The sequence below is a fragment of the Oncorhynchus keta genome, chromosome 4 (assembly GCF_023373465.1).
Source record: "Oncorhynchus keta strain PuntledgeMale-10-30-2019 chromosome 4, Oket_V2, whole genome shotgun sequence".
Classification (NCBI taxonomy): Eukaryota; Metazoa; Chordata; class Actinopteri; order Salmoniformes; family Salmonidae; genus Oncorhynchus; species Oncorhynchus keta.
The window spans coordinates 64,311,041-64,329,043 of NC_068424.1; the positions used below are offsets into that span (position 1 = coordinate 64,311,041).

General features: G+C 48.4%; 1 protein-coding gene across 5 annotated transcripts in view; it reads right to left on the reverse strand.

Annotated features, from left to right (window-relative positions):
* Nucleotides 1–18,003, reverse strand: part of LOC118384047 (ecto-NOX disulfide-thiol exchanger 2-like) — a 317,169-nt gene that overhangs the window by 90,047 nt on the left and 209,119 nt on the right. The gene's annotated exons all lie outside the window — the stretch shown is intronic.

The window sequence follows — 18,003 nt, forward strand, 5'->3', positions numbered from 1 at the left end:
CGACAGACAGAGAGAGAGCGAGACAGACAGACCGACAGAGAGAGAGAGAGCGAGACAGACAGACCGAGAGACAGAGAGAGAGAGCGAGACAGACAGACCGAGAGAGAGAGAGAGCGAGACAGACAGACCGAGAGAGAGAGAGAGAGAGCGAGACAGACAGACAGACAGAGAGAGAGAGCGAGACAGACAGACAGACCGAGAGAGAGAGCGAGACAGACAGACCGAGAGAGAGAGCGAGACAGACAGACCAGACAGACAGAGAGAGAGAGCGAGACAGACAGACCGACAGAGAGAGAGAGAGAGCGAGACAGACAGACAGACAGAGAGAGAGCGAGACAGACAGACAGACAGACAGAGAGCGAGACAGACAGACCGACAGACAGAGAGAGAGCGAGACAGACAGACCGAGACAGAGAGAGAGAGAGACAGAGACAGACAGAGAGAGAGAGCGAGACAGACAGACCGACAGAGAGAGAGAGCGAGACAGACAGAGAGCGAGACAGACAGACCGAGACAGAGAGAGAGACAGACAGACCAGACCGACAGACAGAGAGAGAGAGAGCGAGACAGACAGACCGACAGAGACAGACAGAGAGAGAGAGCGAGACAGACAGACCAGACAGAGAGAGAGAGACAGACAGACCGAGACAGACAGACAGACAGAGAGACAGAGAGAGCGAGACAGACAGACCGACAGACAGAGAGAGAGAGAGCGAGACAGACAGACAGACAGACAGAGAGAGAGAGAGCGAGACAGACAGACCGAGAGAGAGAGAGAGCGAGACAGACAGAGAGAGAGAGAGAGCGAGACAGACAGACCGAGAGAGACGAGACAGACAGAGAGAGAGAGAGCGAGACAGACAGACCGAGAGAGACAGAGAGAGAGACAGCGAGACAGACAGACCGAGAGAGAGCGAGACAGACAGACGAGAGAGAGCGAGACAGACAGACCGAGAGAGAGCGAGACAGACAGACCGAGAGAGAGAGACAGACAGACCGAGAGAGAGAGAGAGAGACCGAGAGAGACAGACCGAGAGACCGAGAGAGAGAGAGAGCGAGACAGACAGACCGAGAGAGAGAGCGAGACAGACAGACCGAGAGAGAGCGAGACAGACAGACCGAGAGAGAGCGAGACAGACAGACCGAGAGAGAGCGAGACAGACAGAGAGAGAGAGCGAGACAGACAGACCGAGAGAGAGCGAGACAGACAGACCGAGAGCGAGACAGACAGACCGAGAGAGAGCGAGACAGACAGACCGAGAGAGAGCGAGACAGACAGACCGAGAGAGAGCGAGACAGACAGACCGAGAGAGAGCGAGACAGACAGACAGACAGACAGACAGACAGAGAGAGAGAGAGACAGACAGACAGACCGACAGACCGAGAGAGAGAGAGAGCGAGACAGACAGACAGACCGACAGACGAGAGAGAGAGAGAGCGAGACAGACAGACAGACCGACAGACAGACAGAGAGAGAGAGAGCGAGACAGACAGAGACAGACAGACAGAGAGAGAGAGAGCGAGACAGACAGACCGACAGACAGACAGAGAGAGAGAGAGCGAGACAGACAGACCGACAGACAGACAGAGAGAGAGAGCGAGACAGACAGACCGACAGACAGACAGAGAGAGAGAGCGAGACAGACAGACCGACAGACAGAGAGAGAGAGAGAGACAGACCGACAGACAGACAGAGAGAGAGAGCGAGACAGACAGACCGACAGACAGAGAGAGAGAGCGAGACAGACAGACCGACAGACAGAGAGAGAGCGAGACAGACAGACCGACAGACAGAGAGAGAGAGCGAGACAGACAGACCGACAGACAGAGAGAGAGAGCGAGACAGACAGACCGACAGACAGAGAGAGAGAGCGAGAGACAGACCGAGAGAGAGAGAGAGCGAGACAGACAGACAGACCGACAGACAGACAGAGAGAGAGAGCGAGACAGACAGACCGACAGACAGACAGAGAGAGAGAGCGAGACAGACAGACCGACAGACAGACAGAGAGAGAGAGCGAGACAGACAGACCGACAGACAGAGAGAGAGCGAGACAGACAGACCGACAGACAGAGAGAGAGCGAGACAGACAGACCGACAGACAGAGAGAGAGAGCGAGACAGACAGACCGACAGACAGAGAGAGAGAGCGAGACAGACAGACCGACAGACAGAGAGAGAGAGCGAGACAGACAGACCGACAGACAGAGAGAGAGAGCGAGACCGACAGACCGAGAGAGAGAGAGAGCGAGACAGACAGACAGACCGACAGACAGACAGAGAGAGAGAGCGAGACAGACAGACCGACAGACAGAGAGAGAGAGCGAGACAGACAGACCGAGAGAGAGAGAGAGAGCGAGACAGACAGACAGACCGAGAGAGAGCGAGAGAGAGAGCGAGAGAGAGAGAGAGAGAGAGCGAGACAGACAGACAGCCCGAGAGAGAGCGAGACAGACAGACCGAGAGAGAGAGAGAGCGAGACAGACAGACAGACCGAGAGAGAGCGAGACAGACAGACCGAGAGAGAGAGCGAGACAGACAGACAGCCCGAGAGAGAGCGAGACAGACAGACAGACAGCCCGAGAGAGAGCGAGACAGACAGACAGACAGCCCGAGAGAGAGCGAGAGAGAGAGAGAGAGAGAGAGAGAGAGAGAGAGAGAGAGAGAGAGAGCGAGACAGACAGCCCGAGAGAGAGCGAGAGAGCGAGACAGACAGCCCGAGAGAGAGCGAGAGAGCGAGACAGACAGCCCGAGAGAGAGCGAGAGAGCGAGACAGACAGCCCGAGAGAGAGCGAGAGAGCGAGACAGACAGCCCGAGAGAGAGAGAGAGAGCGAGAGAGACAGACAGCCCGAGAGAGAGAGAGAGAGAGCGAGACAGACAGACAGCCAGAGAGAGAGAGAGCGAGACAGACAGACAGCCCGAGAGAGAGAGAGACAGACAGACAGCCCGAGAGAGAGCGAGACAGACAGACAGCCCGAGAGAGAGCGAGACAGACAGAGCCCGAGAGAGAGCGAGACAGACAGACAGCCCGAGAGAGAGCGAGACAGACAGACAGCCCGAGAGAGAGCGAGACAGACAGAGCCCGAGAGAGAGCGAGACAGACAGAGCCCGAGAGAGAGCGAGACAGACAGACAGCCCGAGAGAGAGCGAGACAGACAGACAGCCCGAGAGAGAGCGAGACAGACAGACAGCCCGAGAGAGAGCGAGACAGACAGACAGCCCGAGAGAGAGCGAGACAGACAGACAGCCCGAGAGAGAGCGAGACAGACAGACAGCCCGAGAGAGAGCGAGACAGACAGACAGCCCGAGAGAGAGCGAGACAGACAGACAGCCCGAGAGAGAGAGACAGACAGACAGCCCGAGAGAGAGCGAGACAGACAGACAGCCCGAGAGAGAGCGAGACAGACAGACAGCCCGAGAGAGAGCGAGACAGACAGACAGCCCGAGAGAGAGCGAGACAGACAGACAGCCCGAGAGAGAGCGAGACAGACAGACAGCCCGAGAGAGAGCGAGACAGACAGACAGCCCGAGAGAGAGCGAGACAGACAGACAGCCCGAGAGAGAGCGAGACAGACAGACAGCCCGAGAGAGAGCGAGACAGACAGACAGCCCGAGAGAGAGCGAGACAGACAGACCGAGAGAGAGCGAGACAGACCGAGAGAGAGCGAGACAGACCGAGAGAGAGCGAGACAGACCGAGAGAGAGCGAGACAGACAGACCGAGAGAGAGCGAGACAGACAGACCGAGAGAGAGCGAGACAGACAGACCGAGAGAGAGCGAGACAGACAGACCGAGAGAGAGCGAGACAGACAGACCGAGAGAGAGCGAGACAGACAGACCGAGAGAGAGCGAGACAGACAGACCGAGAGAGAGCGAGACAGACAGACCGAGAGAGAGCGAGACAGACAGACCGAGAGAGAGCGAGACAGACAGACCGAGAGAGAGCGACAGACAGACCGAGAGAGAGCGACAGACAGACCGAGAGAGAGCGACAGACAGACCGAGAGAGAGCGACAGACAGACCGAGAGAGAGCGACAGACAGACCGAGAGAGAGCGAGACAGACCGAGAGAGACCGAGAGAGAGCGAGACAGACCGAGAGCGAGACAGAGACCGACAGACAGCGAGACAGACCGAGAGCGAGACAGAGACCGACAGACAGCGAGAGAGCGAGACAGAGACCGACAGACAGAGAGAGAGCGAGACAGAGACCGACAGACAGAGAGAGAGCGAGACAGAGACCGACAGACAGAGAGAGAGCGAGACAGAGACCGACAGACAGAGAGAGAGCGAGACAGAGACCGACAGACAGAGAGAGAGCGAGACAGAGACCGACAGACAGAGAGAGAGCGAGACAGAGACCGACAGACAGAGAGAGAGCGAGACAGAGACCGACAGACAGAGAGAGAGCGAGACAGAGACCGACAGACAGAGAGAGAGCGAGACAGAGACCGACAGACAGAGAGAGAGCGAGACAGAGACCGACAGACAGAGAGAGCGAGACAGAGACCGACAGACAGAGAGAGAGCGAGACAGAGACCGACAGACAGAGAGAGAGCGAGACAGAGACCGACAGACAGAGAGAGAGAGCGAGACAGAGACCGACAGACAGAGAGAGAGCGAGACAGAGACCGACAGACAGAGAGAGAGCGAGACAGAGACCGACAGACAGAGAGAGAGCGAGACAGAGACCGACAGACAGAGAGAGAGCGAGACAGAGACCGACAGACAGAGAGAGAGCGAGACAGAGACCGACAGACAGAGAGAGAGCGAGACAGAGACCGACAGACAGAGAGAGAGCGAGACAGAGACCGACAGACAGAGAGAGAGCGAGACAGAGACCGACAGACAGAGAGAGAGCGAGACAGAGACCGACAGACAGAGAGAGAGCGAGACAGAGACCGACAGAATGAGACACAGACAGACCGAGAGAGACAGACAAACAGAGAGCTCCATCAGAAGAAAAACAACAGAGGATGAAGTTCAATCCCTCACATGGAGAATCGGTAGAAATCCAGGTGGATTAGTTCAAAGGTACAAGCCGATCTCGTAACAAAGTCTTTAAGTGTGCGTGTGCAGTTAGGGACATCACATCAATGTTAGATCAGCCTGTAGTGTGGTTTTTCACTTTCATTTTGAGTGTGACTCCAAATCCAGACCTCCATGGGTTGATAAATTTGATTTCCATTGATAATTTTTGTGTGATTTTGTTGTCAGCACAATCAACTATGTAAAGAAAAAAAGTATTTAATAAGAATATTTCATTCATTCAGATCTAGGATGTGTTTATTTTAGTGTTCCCTTAATTTTTTTGAGCAGTGTATTTCTCCAGGTGATTCGTGAGGACTACAGCTGTCCCACACAGCCCCTCCCACTACGACACAGACAACCTGACTGCAGCCTAACCACTGGCAATGATGGTGTGTGCATCTGTCTGTGTAAAACCAATGCAGCTGCGGTATTTAAAATCTGGAGAGAGTCCTCAAATGAAGGTACGAGCACTAACGGCAGCTTCCTTATGCTGTCCCATGGCTCAAGGTGCTTAGTGACAGAACACACAAATACACTAGTATTCCTGTCCATCACACGAACACAGGTCTACAATTATAACTCGCTCAACAATGTGCATCATTTTCTCTTGCACAGCACAGCAGTGTAGCAAAGAGAGTCTGCTAAGTCTGGCAGCAGCTCAGTAAATTGTACAAATGAAATTGAACAGGAAAAAGCCAGTAGGTAGAATAGCATCCTCGAAGCCCACTTTATTTGCAATATGGAGTCCTAGTGGATTACTGTGAGGCCTAGAATTCTGGAGCTCTGTTGATATGAATGTGCTTTTAAAGAAGCTGAAGGTGGTGGTTTAGAAAAAGGGAAACAAGACATTCTCATACGAAGAGAGGAACGACACATGACTGCATAAATCCTCACAGCCAGAGGAGTGAAATGATGAAGTCAAAACGTAATGTTAAAGTGATAAATGCCCTGCAGGGCTTCTATTGATATTGAACAAGTAATAAACACCAGAAGCGGAGCGCCTTATTGCGTTTCATTCATCTCAAACTCTCAGTTCCAAACCATTAAACAAACATCGATGGAACATTATCATTCCAGAAGGAGCTCTGCTTTCTCTCACTCCTGTCTCCCAAGGACGCGTTAATGACACGTCTGTACGGTTCACCTGAATGGGTGACTCATGATAACATATCTGTTGGCTCTGCCACTGTAATTACATCTGACTCAGTGACTCATGATAACATATCTGTTGGCTCTGCCACTGTAATTACATCTGACTCAGTGACTCATGATGATGACATATCTGTTGGCTCTGCCACTGTAATTACATCTGACTCAGTGACTCATGATAACATATCTGTTGGCTCTGCCACTGTAATTACATCTGACTGAGTGACTCATGATGATGACATATCTGTTGGCTCTGCCACTGTAATTACATCTGACTGAGTGTCTCATGATAACATATCTGTTGGCTCTGCCACTGTAATTTCACCTGACTGAGTGACTCATGATAACATATCTGTTGGCTCTGCCACTATAATTACATCCGACTCAGTGACTCATGATGATGACATATCTGTTGGCTCTGCCACTGTAATTACATCTGACTCAGTGACTCATGATGATGACATATCTGTTGGCTCTGCCACTGTAATTTCACCTGACTGAGTGACTCATGATGATAACATATCTGTTGGCTCTGCCACTGTAATTACATCTGACTCAGTGACTCATGATGATGACATATCTGTTGGCTCTGCCACTGTAATTACATCTGACTCAGTGACTCATGATAACATATCTGTTGGCTCTGCCACTGTAATTACATCTGACTGAGTGACTCATGATGATGACATATCTGTTGGCTCTGCCACTGTAATTACATCTGACTCAGTGACTCATGATGATGACATATCTGTTGGCTCTGCCACTGTAATTTCACCTGACTGAGTGACTCATGATGATAAAATATCTGTTGGCTCTGCCACTGTAATTGCATCTGACTGAGTGACTCATGATGATGACATATCTGTTGGCTCTGCCACTGTAATTGCATCTGACTGAGTGACTCATGATGATGACATATCTGTTGGCTCTGCCACTGTAATTACATCTGACTGAGTGACTCATGATAAAATATCTGTTGGCTCTGCCACTGTAATTGCATCTGACTGAGTGACTCATGATGATGACATATCTGTTGGCTCTGCCACTGTAATTTCACCTGACTGAGTGACTCATGATAACATATCTGTTGGCTCTGCCACTGTAATTTCATCTGACTGAGTGACTCATGATAACATATCTGTTGGCTCTGCCACTGTAATTACATCTGACTGAGTGACTCATGATGATGACATATCTGTTGGCTCTGCCACTGTAATTTCACCTGACTGAGTGACTCATGATAACATATCTGTTGGCTCTGCCACTGTAATTTCATCTGACTGAGTGACTCATGATAACATATCTGTTGGCTCTGCCACTGTAATTTCACCTGACTGAGTGACTCATGATAACATATCTGTTGGCTCTGCCACTGTAATTTCACCTGACTCAGTGACTCATGATGACATATCTGTTGGCTCTGCCACTGTAATTACATCTGACTCAGTGACTCATGATGATGACATATTTGTTGGCTCTGCCACTGTAATTACATCTGACTCAGTGACTCATGATAACATATCTGTTGGCTCTGCCACTGTAATTACATCTGACTGAGTGACTCATGATGATGACATATCTGTTGGCTCTGCCACTGTAATTTCACCTGACTGAGTGACTCATGATGATAACATATCTGTTGGCTCTGCCACTGTAATTACATCCGACTCAGTGACTCATGATGATGACATATCTGTTGGCTCTGCCACTGTAATTACATCTGACTCAGTGACTCATGATAACATATCTGTTGGCTCTGCCACTGTAATTACATCTGACTGAGTGACTCATGATGATGACATATCTGTTGGCTCTGCCACTGTAATTACATCTGACTGAGTGACTCATGATGATGACATATCTGTTGGCTCTGCCACTGTAATTTCACCTGACTGAGTGACTCATGATAACATATCTGTTGGCTCTGCCACTGTAATTTCATCTGACTGAGTGACTCATGATGATGACATATCTGTTGGCTCTGCCACTGTAATTGCATCTGACTGAGTGACTCATGATGATGACATATCTGTTGGCTCTGCCACTGTAATTACATCTGACTGAGTGACTCATGATAACATATCTGTTGGCTCTGCCACTGTAATTTCATCTGACTGAGTGACTCATGATAACATATCTGTTGGCTCTGCCACTGTAATTTCATCTGACTGAGTGACTCATGATAACATATCTGTTGGCTCTGCCACTGTAATTACATCTGACTGAGTGACTCATGATGATGACATATCTGTTGGCTCTGCCACTGTAATTTCACCTGACTGAGTGACTCATGATAACATATCTGTTGGCTCTGCCACTGTAATTGCATCTGACTGAGTGACTCATGATGATGACATATCTGTTGGCTCTGCCACTGTAATTACATCTGACTGAGTGACTCATGATGATGACATATCTGTTGGCTCTGCCACTGTAATTACATCTGACTGAGTGACTCATGATGATGACATATCTGTTGGCTCTGCCACTGTAATTTCACCTGACTGAGTGACTCATGATAACATATCTGTTGGCTCTGCCACTGTAATTGCATCTGACTGAGTGACTCATGATGATGACATATCTGTTGGCTCTGCCACTGTAATTACATCTGACTGAGTGACTCATGATGATGACATATCTGTTGGCTCTGCCACTGTAATTACATCTGACTGAGTGACTCATGATGATGACATATCTGTTGGCTCTGCCACTGTAATTTCACCTGACTGAGTGACTCATGATGATGACATATCTGTTGGCTCTGCCACTGTAATTACATCTGACTGAGTGACTCATGATGATGACATATCTGTTGGCTCTGCCACTGTAATTACATCTGACTGAGTGACTCATGAGGATGACATATCTGTTGGCTCTGCCACTGTAATTACATCTGACTCAGTGACTCATGATAACATATCTGTTGGCTCTGCCACTGTAATTTCACCTTACTGAGTGACTCATGATGATATAATATCTGTTGGCTCTGCCACTGTAATTTCACCTGACTGAGTGACTCATGATAACATATCTGTTGGCTCTGCCACTGTAATTTCATCTGACTGAGTGACTCATGATAACATATCTGTTGGCTCTGCCACTGTAATTTCACCTGACTGAGTGACTCATGATGATAACATATCTGTTGGCTCTGCCACTGTAATTTCACCTGACTCAGTGACTCATGATGATAATATCTGTTGGCTCTGCCACTGTAATTTCACCTGACTGAGTGACTCATGATGAACATATCTGTTGGCTCTGCCACTGTAATTACATCTGACTCAGTGACTCATGATAACATATCTGTTGGCTCTGCCACTGTAATTACATCTGACTGAGTGACTCATGATGATGACATATCTGTTGGCTCTGCCACTGTAATTTCACCTGACTGAGTGACTCATGATGATAACATATCTGTTGGCTCTGCCACTGTAATTACATCCGACTCAGTGACTCATGATGATGACATATCTGTTGGCTCTGCCACTGTAATTACATCTGACTCAGTGACTCATGATAACATATCTGTTGGCTCTGCCACTGTAATTACATCTGACTGAGTGACTCATGATGATGACATATCTGTTGGCTCTGCCACTGTAATTACATCTGACTCAGTGACTCATGATGATGACATATCTGTTGGCTCTGCCACTGTAATTACATCTGACTGAGTGACTCATGATAACATATCTGTTGGCTCTGCCACTGTAATTACATCTGACTCAGTGACTCATGATGATGACATATCTGTTGGCTCTGCCACTGTAATTTCACCTGACTGAGTGACTCATGATGATAAAATATCTGTTGGCTCTGCCACTGGAATTTCACCTGACTGAGTGACTCATGATAACATATCTGTTGGCTCTGCCACTGTAATTACATCTGACTGAGTGACTCATGATGATGACATATCTGTTGGCTCTGCCACTGTAATTACATCTGACTGAGTGACTCATGATGATGACATATCTGTTGGCTCTGCCACTGTAATTTCACCTGACTGAGTGACTCATGATAACATATCTGTTGGCTCTGCCACTGTAATTTCATCTGACTGAGTGACTCATGATGATGACATATCTGTTGGCTCTGCCACTGTAATTTCACCTGACTGAGTGACTCATGATAACATATCTGTTGGCTCTGCCACTGTAATTTCATCTGACTGAGTGACTCATGATGATGACATATCTGTTGGCTCTGCCACTGTAATTTCATCTGACTGAGTGACTCATGATAACATATCTGTTGGCTCTGCCACTGTATTTCATCTGACATCTGACTGGAGTGACTCATGATGATGACATATCTGTTGGCTCTGCCACTGTAATTGACATCTGACTGAGTGACTCTGACTGAGTGATGATGACATATCTGTTGGCTCTGCCACTGTAATTACATCTGACTGAGTGACTCATGATGATGACATATCTGTTGGCTCTGCCACTGTAATTTCACCTGACTGAGTGACTCATGATAACATATCTGTTGGCTCTGCCACTGTAATTGCATCTGACTGAGTGACTCATGATGATGACATATCTGTTGGCTCTGCCACTGTAATTACATCTGACTGAGTGACTCATGATGATGACATATCTGTTGGCTCTGCCACTGTAATTTCACCTGACTGAGTGACTCATGATAACATATCTGTTGGCTCTGCCACTGTAATTGCATCTGACTGAGTGACTCATGATGATGACATATCTGTTGGCTCTGCCACTGTAATTACATCTGACTGAGTGACTCATGATGATGACATATCTGTTGGCTCTGCCACTGTAATTACATCTGACTGAGTGACTCATGAGGATGACATATCTGTTGGCTCTGCCACTGTAATTACATCTGACTCAGTGACTCATGATAACATATCTGTTGGCTCTGCCACTGTAATTTCACCTTACTGAGTGACTCATGATGATATAATATCTGTTGGCTCTGCCACTGTAATTTCACCTGACTGAGTGACTCATGATAACATATCTGTTGGCTCTGCCACTGTAATTTCATCTGACTCAGTGACTCATGATGATGACATATCTGTTGGCTCTGCCACTGTAATTGCATCTGACTGAGTGACTCATGATGATATAATATCTGTTGGCTCTGCCACTGTAATTTCACCTTACTGAGTGACTCATGATGATATAATATCTGTTGGCTCTGCCACTGTAATTTCACCTGACTGAGTGACTCATGATAACATATCTGTTGGCTCTGCCACTGTAATTTCATCTGACTCAGTGACTCATGATGATGACATATCTGTTGGCTCTGCCACTGTAATTACATCTGACTGAGTGACTCATGACGATGACATATCTGTTGGCTCTGCCACTAATTTCACCTGACTGAGTGACTCATGATGATGACATATCTGTTGGCTCTGCCACTGTAATTTCACCCGAATGGGTGACCCGATTGTTAATTATATTGACAAGATATTTGAGTGAACCATCTAACAAAGGAAATACATGTCCTCAATGATGGGAGGCTGTGGGATGAGTTGAGATCAGGTGGGATCATTCTAGCCAATGAGAGGGCAGATAAGTGTCAACAACAGGCCATTTTTGTATCTGTGCCATTATAGCATCTGTGACAGCATGAGCAGCGCCATTGAGGGCATCTCCATTTTAAAGTAGTGAATTTTCTTCTTATTTATTGGCAGATTACTCCCAACTCAGAAATCCCCACCCAGATGATTTTAAAAGGTGTGGAAGCCCCCAATGGCAATGTCCATGCTAAAATGGGTTATATCAATGTTGAATCCTCCACCTATATGAAAGCAGGCACAACCTTGAATTTAATTTTTTTGCCACTTCCATCAGTGCATTCGATCAAATAAGCCTCATACAGCAAATTAGCCATGACATTTTATATTGACCAAAATCAACACCCTCATTGACCTCCATACAAACACTCCTCGCTTCATGGGCTTATTTTCATGGACAGATTTTGGGCAAAGTAAAACCTCTCTCTTCCTCTGGTGACACATGATGACATTGAGAGCATTGGACTATAAGCTTTTATCTGCAAAAATATGATTCTGAGATAACTGGCTTTAAAGTTCCAAAACCTCATTGGTTTGAATGATGTCAGCAATTTTGATCTTGTATTTGTTTGAACTTAACATGAATATTTCAATAGAGAACATTGTATGAACAAGCATGAATTTTGTAAGAGGGTGATACTCCGAAAGCTCCTGCCACCTGTCTGAAACTGAGCTGTGTGGATCTCAAGTCCTCAGACTGAAAATAGAGTCATAAGTCCATCTGGCTGACTCAGCGCAGCATGTTCATTTTAATAGAGACAAAGAAATGGCCGACTTAGGCAAATTTGAGAAGAGCCACAGCATCCAGCAACAAGTCTGCAGCTAGTTAGAAACCCCCATTGGATACTGCAGACACACAGACAAACACGCCATACACTCCCCCTCTAACGTAGCCTCTAAAGCAGCCACACACACTCCCCACACACTCCCCTCGTCTCTAATGTAGTCTCTAATGTAGCCACACAGACACTCCCCTAGTCTCTACTGCAGCCACACACACTCCCCCTAGTCTCTACTGCAGCCACACACACTCCCCCTAGTCTCTATTGCAGCCACACAGACAAACCCACCAGACACTCCTCCTAGTCTCTAAAGTAGCCACACACACTCCCCCTAGTCTCTAATGTAGCCACACACACTCCCCCTAGTCTCTAATGTAGCCACACACACTCCCCCCTAGTCTCTAATGTAGCCACACACACACCCCATAGTCTCTAATATAGCCACACACACTCCCCATAGTCTCCAATGTATCCACACACACTCCCCCTAGTCTCTAATGTAGCCACAGACACTCCCCCTAGTCTCTACTGCAGCCACACAGACACTCACCCTAGTCTCAACTGCAGCCACACAGACACTCCCCCTAGTCTCTACTGCAGCCACACAGACACTCACCCTAGTCTCTACTGCAGCCACACAGGCACTCCCCCTAGTCTCTAGTGCAACCACACAGACACTCCCCCTAGTCTCTACTGCAGCCACACAGACAGTCCCCCTAGTCTCTACTGCAACCACACAGACAAACACTCCACCAAGTCTCCACTGTCACCATAGACACTACCAATAGTCTCTACCTTAGCCACAGACACTCCCCCTAGTCTCTACTGCAGCCACCCAGACACTCCCCCTTGTCTCTAATGTAGCCACAGGGACAGACACTCCCCTTAGTCTCTCATGCAGCCACACAGTAACTCCCCCTAGACTCGACTGCAGCTTCAGACACTCCCCCTAGTCTCGACTGCAGCCACACAGACACTCCCCCTAGTCTCAACTGCAGCCACATAGACACTTCAGATACTCCCCCTAGTCTCTACTGCAGCCACACAGACACTCCAGATACTCCACCTAGTCTCTACTGCAGCCACACAGACACTCCCCCTAGTCTCGACTGCAGCTTCACAGACACTCCCCCTAGTCTCGACTGCAGCCACATAGACACTTCAGATACTCCCCCTAGTCTCTACTGCAGCCACACAGGCACTCCACACTCCCTGTAGTCTCTATCAAAGCCACTCCCCCTAGTCTCAACTGCAGCCACATAGACACTTCAGATACTCCCCCTAGTCTCTACTGCAGCCACACAGACACTCCAGATACTCCACCTAGTCTCTACTGCAGCCACACAGACACTCCCCTAGTCTCGACTGCAGCCACACAGACACTCCCCCTAGTCTCGACTGCAGCTTCACAGACACTCCCACTAGTCTCGACTGCAGCCACATAGACACTTCAGATACTCCCCCTAGAATCTACTGCAGCCACACAGGCACTCCACACTCCCTGTAGTCTCTATCAAAGCCACTCCCCCTAGTCTCTATTGCAGCCACACAGACACTCCCCGTAGTCTCTACTGCAGCCACAGGGACAGACACTCCCCCTAGTCTCTACTGCTGCCACAGGGACAGACACTCCCCCTAGTCTCTAATGAAGCCACACAAACACCCCGAGTCTAATGTAGGCCCACACACTCCCCCTAGTCTCTACTGCAGCCATACAGACACTCCAGACACTTCCCCTAGTCTCTACTGCAGCCACACAGACACTCCCCCTAGTCGACTGCAGCCACACAGACACTCCCCCTAGTCTCGACTGCAGCTTCAGACACTCCCCCTAGTCTCGACTGCAGCCACATAGACACTTCAGATACTCCCCCTAGTCTCTACTGCAGCCACACAGGCACTCCACACTCCCTGTAGTCTCTATCAAAGCCACTCCCCCTAGTCTCTACTGCAGCCACACAGACACTCCCCGTAGTCTCTACTGCAGCCACAGGGACAGACACTCCCCCTAGTCTCTAATGAAGCCACACAAACACCCCCCGAGTCTAATGTAGGCCCACACACTCCCCCTAGTCTCTACTGCAGCCATACAGACACTCCAGACACTTCCCCTAGTCTCTACTGCAGCCACACAGACACTCCCCCTAGTCTCTACTGTAGCCACAAACACTCCAGACACTCCCCTAGTCTCTAATGTAGCCACAAACACTCCAGACACTCCCCATAGTCTCTAATGTAGCCACAAACACTCCAGACACTCCCCTAGTCTCTAATGTAGCCACAAACACTCCAGACACTCCCCATAGTCTCTAATGTAGCCACACACACTCCCCCATGGTTAAGGATATAACTGCAGCAGAGGTAGGGTTATAGCTACAGCAGAGGTAGGGTTATAACTACAGCGGAGGTAGGGTTATAGCTACAGCAGAGGTAGGGTTATAACTACAGCAGAGGTAGGGTTATAACTACAGCAGAGGTAGGGTTATAGCTACAGCAGAGGTAGGGTTATAACTACAGCAGAGGTAGGGTTATAACTACAGCAGAGGTAGGGTTATAACTACAGCAGAGGTAGGGTTATAACTACAGCAGAGGTAGGGTTATAACTGCAGCAGAGGTAGGGTTATAGCTACAGTAGAGGTAGGGTTATAACTGCAGCAGAGGTAGGGTTATAGATACAGCAGAGGTAGGGTTATAGATACAGCAGAGGTAGGGTTATAGCTACAGCAGAGGTAGGGTTATAGCTACAGCAGATAGGGTTATACAGCAGAGGTAGGGTTATAACTACAGCAGAGGTAGGGTAGGGTTATAACTACAGCAGAGGTAGGGTTATAACTACAGCAGAGGTAGGGTTATAGCTACAGCAGAGGTAGGGTTATAGCTACAGCAGAGGTAGGGTTATAGCTACAGCAGAGGTAGGGTTATAACTACAGCAGAGGTAGGGTTATAGCTACAGCAGAGGTAGGGTTATAACTACAGCAGAGGTAGGGTTATAGCTACAGCAGAGGTAGGGTTATAACTACAGCAGAGGTAGGGTTATAACTGCAGCAGAGGTAGGGTTATAGCTACAGCAGAGGTAGGGTTATAGCTACAGCAGAGGTAGGGTTATAGCTACAGCAGAGGTAGGGTTATAGCTACAGCAGAGGTAGGGTTATAACTACAGCAGAGGTAGGGTTATAACTACAGCAGAGGTAGGGTTATAGCTACAGCAGAGGTAGGGTTATAACTGCAGCAGAGGTAGGGTTATAGCTACAGCAGAGGTAGGGTTATAACTACAGCAGAGGTAGGGTTATAGCTACAGCAGAGGTAGGGTTATAGCTACAGCAGAGGTAGGGTTATAACTACAGCAGAGGTAGGGTTATAGCTACAGCAGAGGTAGGGTTATAACTACAGCAGAGGTAGGGTTATAACTACAGCAGAGGTAGGGTTATAGCTACAGCAGAGGTAGGGTTATAGCTACAGCAGAGGTAGGGTTATAGCTACAGCAGAGGTAGGGTTATAGCTACAGCAGAGGTAGGGTTATAGCTACAGCAGAGGTAGGGTTATAGCTACAGCAGAGGTAGGGTTATAGCTACAGCAGAGGTAGGATTATAGCTACAGCAAGGGTAGGATTATAGCTACAGCAAGGGTAGGGTTATAACTACAGCAGAGGTAGGGTTATAGCTACAGCAGAGGTAGGGTTATAGCTACAGCAGAGGTAGGGTTATAGCTACAGCAGAGGTAGGGTTATAGCTACAGCAGAGCTAGGGTTATAGCTACAGCAGAGCTAGGGTTATAGCTACAGCAGAGGTAGGGTTATAGCTACAGCAGAGGTAGGGTTATAGCTACAGCAGAGGTAGGGTTATAGCTACAGCAGAGGTAGGGTTATAGCTACAGCAGAGGTAGGGTTATAGCTACATCAGGGGTAGGGTTATAGCTACAGCAGAGGTAGGGTTATAGCTACAGCAGAGGTAGGGTTATAGCTACAGCAGAGGTAGGGTTATAGCTACAGCAGAGGTAGGGTTATAGCTACAGCAGAGGTAGGGTTATAGCTACAGCAGAGGTGGGCTTATAGATACAGCAGAGGTAGGGTTATAGCTACAGCAGAGCTAGGGTTATAACTACAGCAGAGGTAGGGTTATAGCTAGATCAGGGGTAGGGTTATAACTGCAGCAGAGGTAGGGTTATAGCTACAGCAGAGGTAGGGTTATAGCTACAGCAGAGGTAGGGTTATAGCTACAGCAGAGGTAGGGTTATAACTACAGCAGAGGTAGGGTTATAGCTACAGCAGAGGTAGGGTTATAACTACAGCAGAGGTAGGGTTATAACTGCAGCAGAGGTAGGGTTATAGCTACAGCAGAGGTAGGGTTATAACTGCAGCAGAGGTAGGGTTATAACTGCAGCAGAGGTAGGGTTATAGCTACAACAGAGGTAGGGTTATAACTACAGCAGAGGTAGGGTTATAACTGCAGCAGAGGTAGGGTTATAACTGCAGCAGAGGTAGGGTTATAGCTACAGCAGAGGTAGGGTTATAACTACAGTAGAGGTAGGGTTATAGCTACAGCAGAGGTAGGGTTATAGCTACAGCAGAGGTAGGGTTATAACTACAGCAGAGGTAGGGTTATAACTACAGCAGAGGTAGGGTTATAACTACAGCAGAGGTAGGGTTATAACTACAGCAGAGGTAGGGTTATAGCTACAGCAGAGGTAGGGTTATAGCTACAGCAGAGGTAGGGTTATAACTACAGCAGAGGTAGGGTTATAGCTACAGCAGAGGTAGGGTTATAGCTACAGCAGAGGTAGGGTTATAGCTACAGCAGAGTTAGGGTTATAGCTACAGCAGAGTTAGGGTTATAGCTACAGCAGAGGTAGGGTTATAGCTACAGCAGAGGTAGGGTTATAGCTACAGCAGAGGTAGGGTTATAGCTACAGCAGAGGTAGGGTTATAACTACAGCAGAGGTAGGGTTATAGCTACAGCAGAGGTAGGGTTATAGCTACAGCAGAGGTAGGGTTATAGCTACAGCAGAGGTAGGGTTATAGCTACAGCAGAGGTAGGGTTATAACTACAGCAGAGGTAGGGTTATAGCTACAGCAGAGGTAGGGTTATAGCTACAGCAGAGGTAGGGTTATAGCTACAGCAGAGGTAGGGTTATAGCTACAGCAGAGCTAGGGTTATAGCTACAGCAGAGGTAGGGTTATAGCTACAGCAGAGGTAGGGTTATAACTACAGCAGAGGTAGGGTTATAGCTACAGCAGAGGTAGGGTTATAGCTACAGCAGAGGTAGGGTTATAGCTACAGCAGAGGTAGGGTTATAGCTACAGCAGAGGTAGGGTTATAGCTACAGCAGAGCTAGGGTTATAGCTACTGCAGAGGTAGGGTTATAGCTACAGCAGAGGTAGGGTTATAACTACAGCAGAGGTAGGGTTATAGCTACAGCAGAGGTAGGGTTATAGCTACAGCAGAGGTAGGGTTATAGCTACAGCAGAGGTAG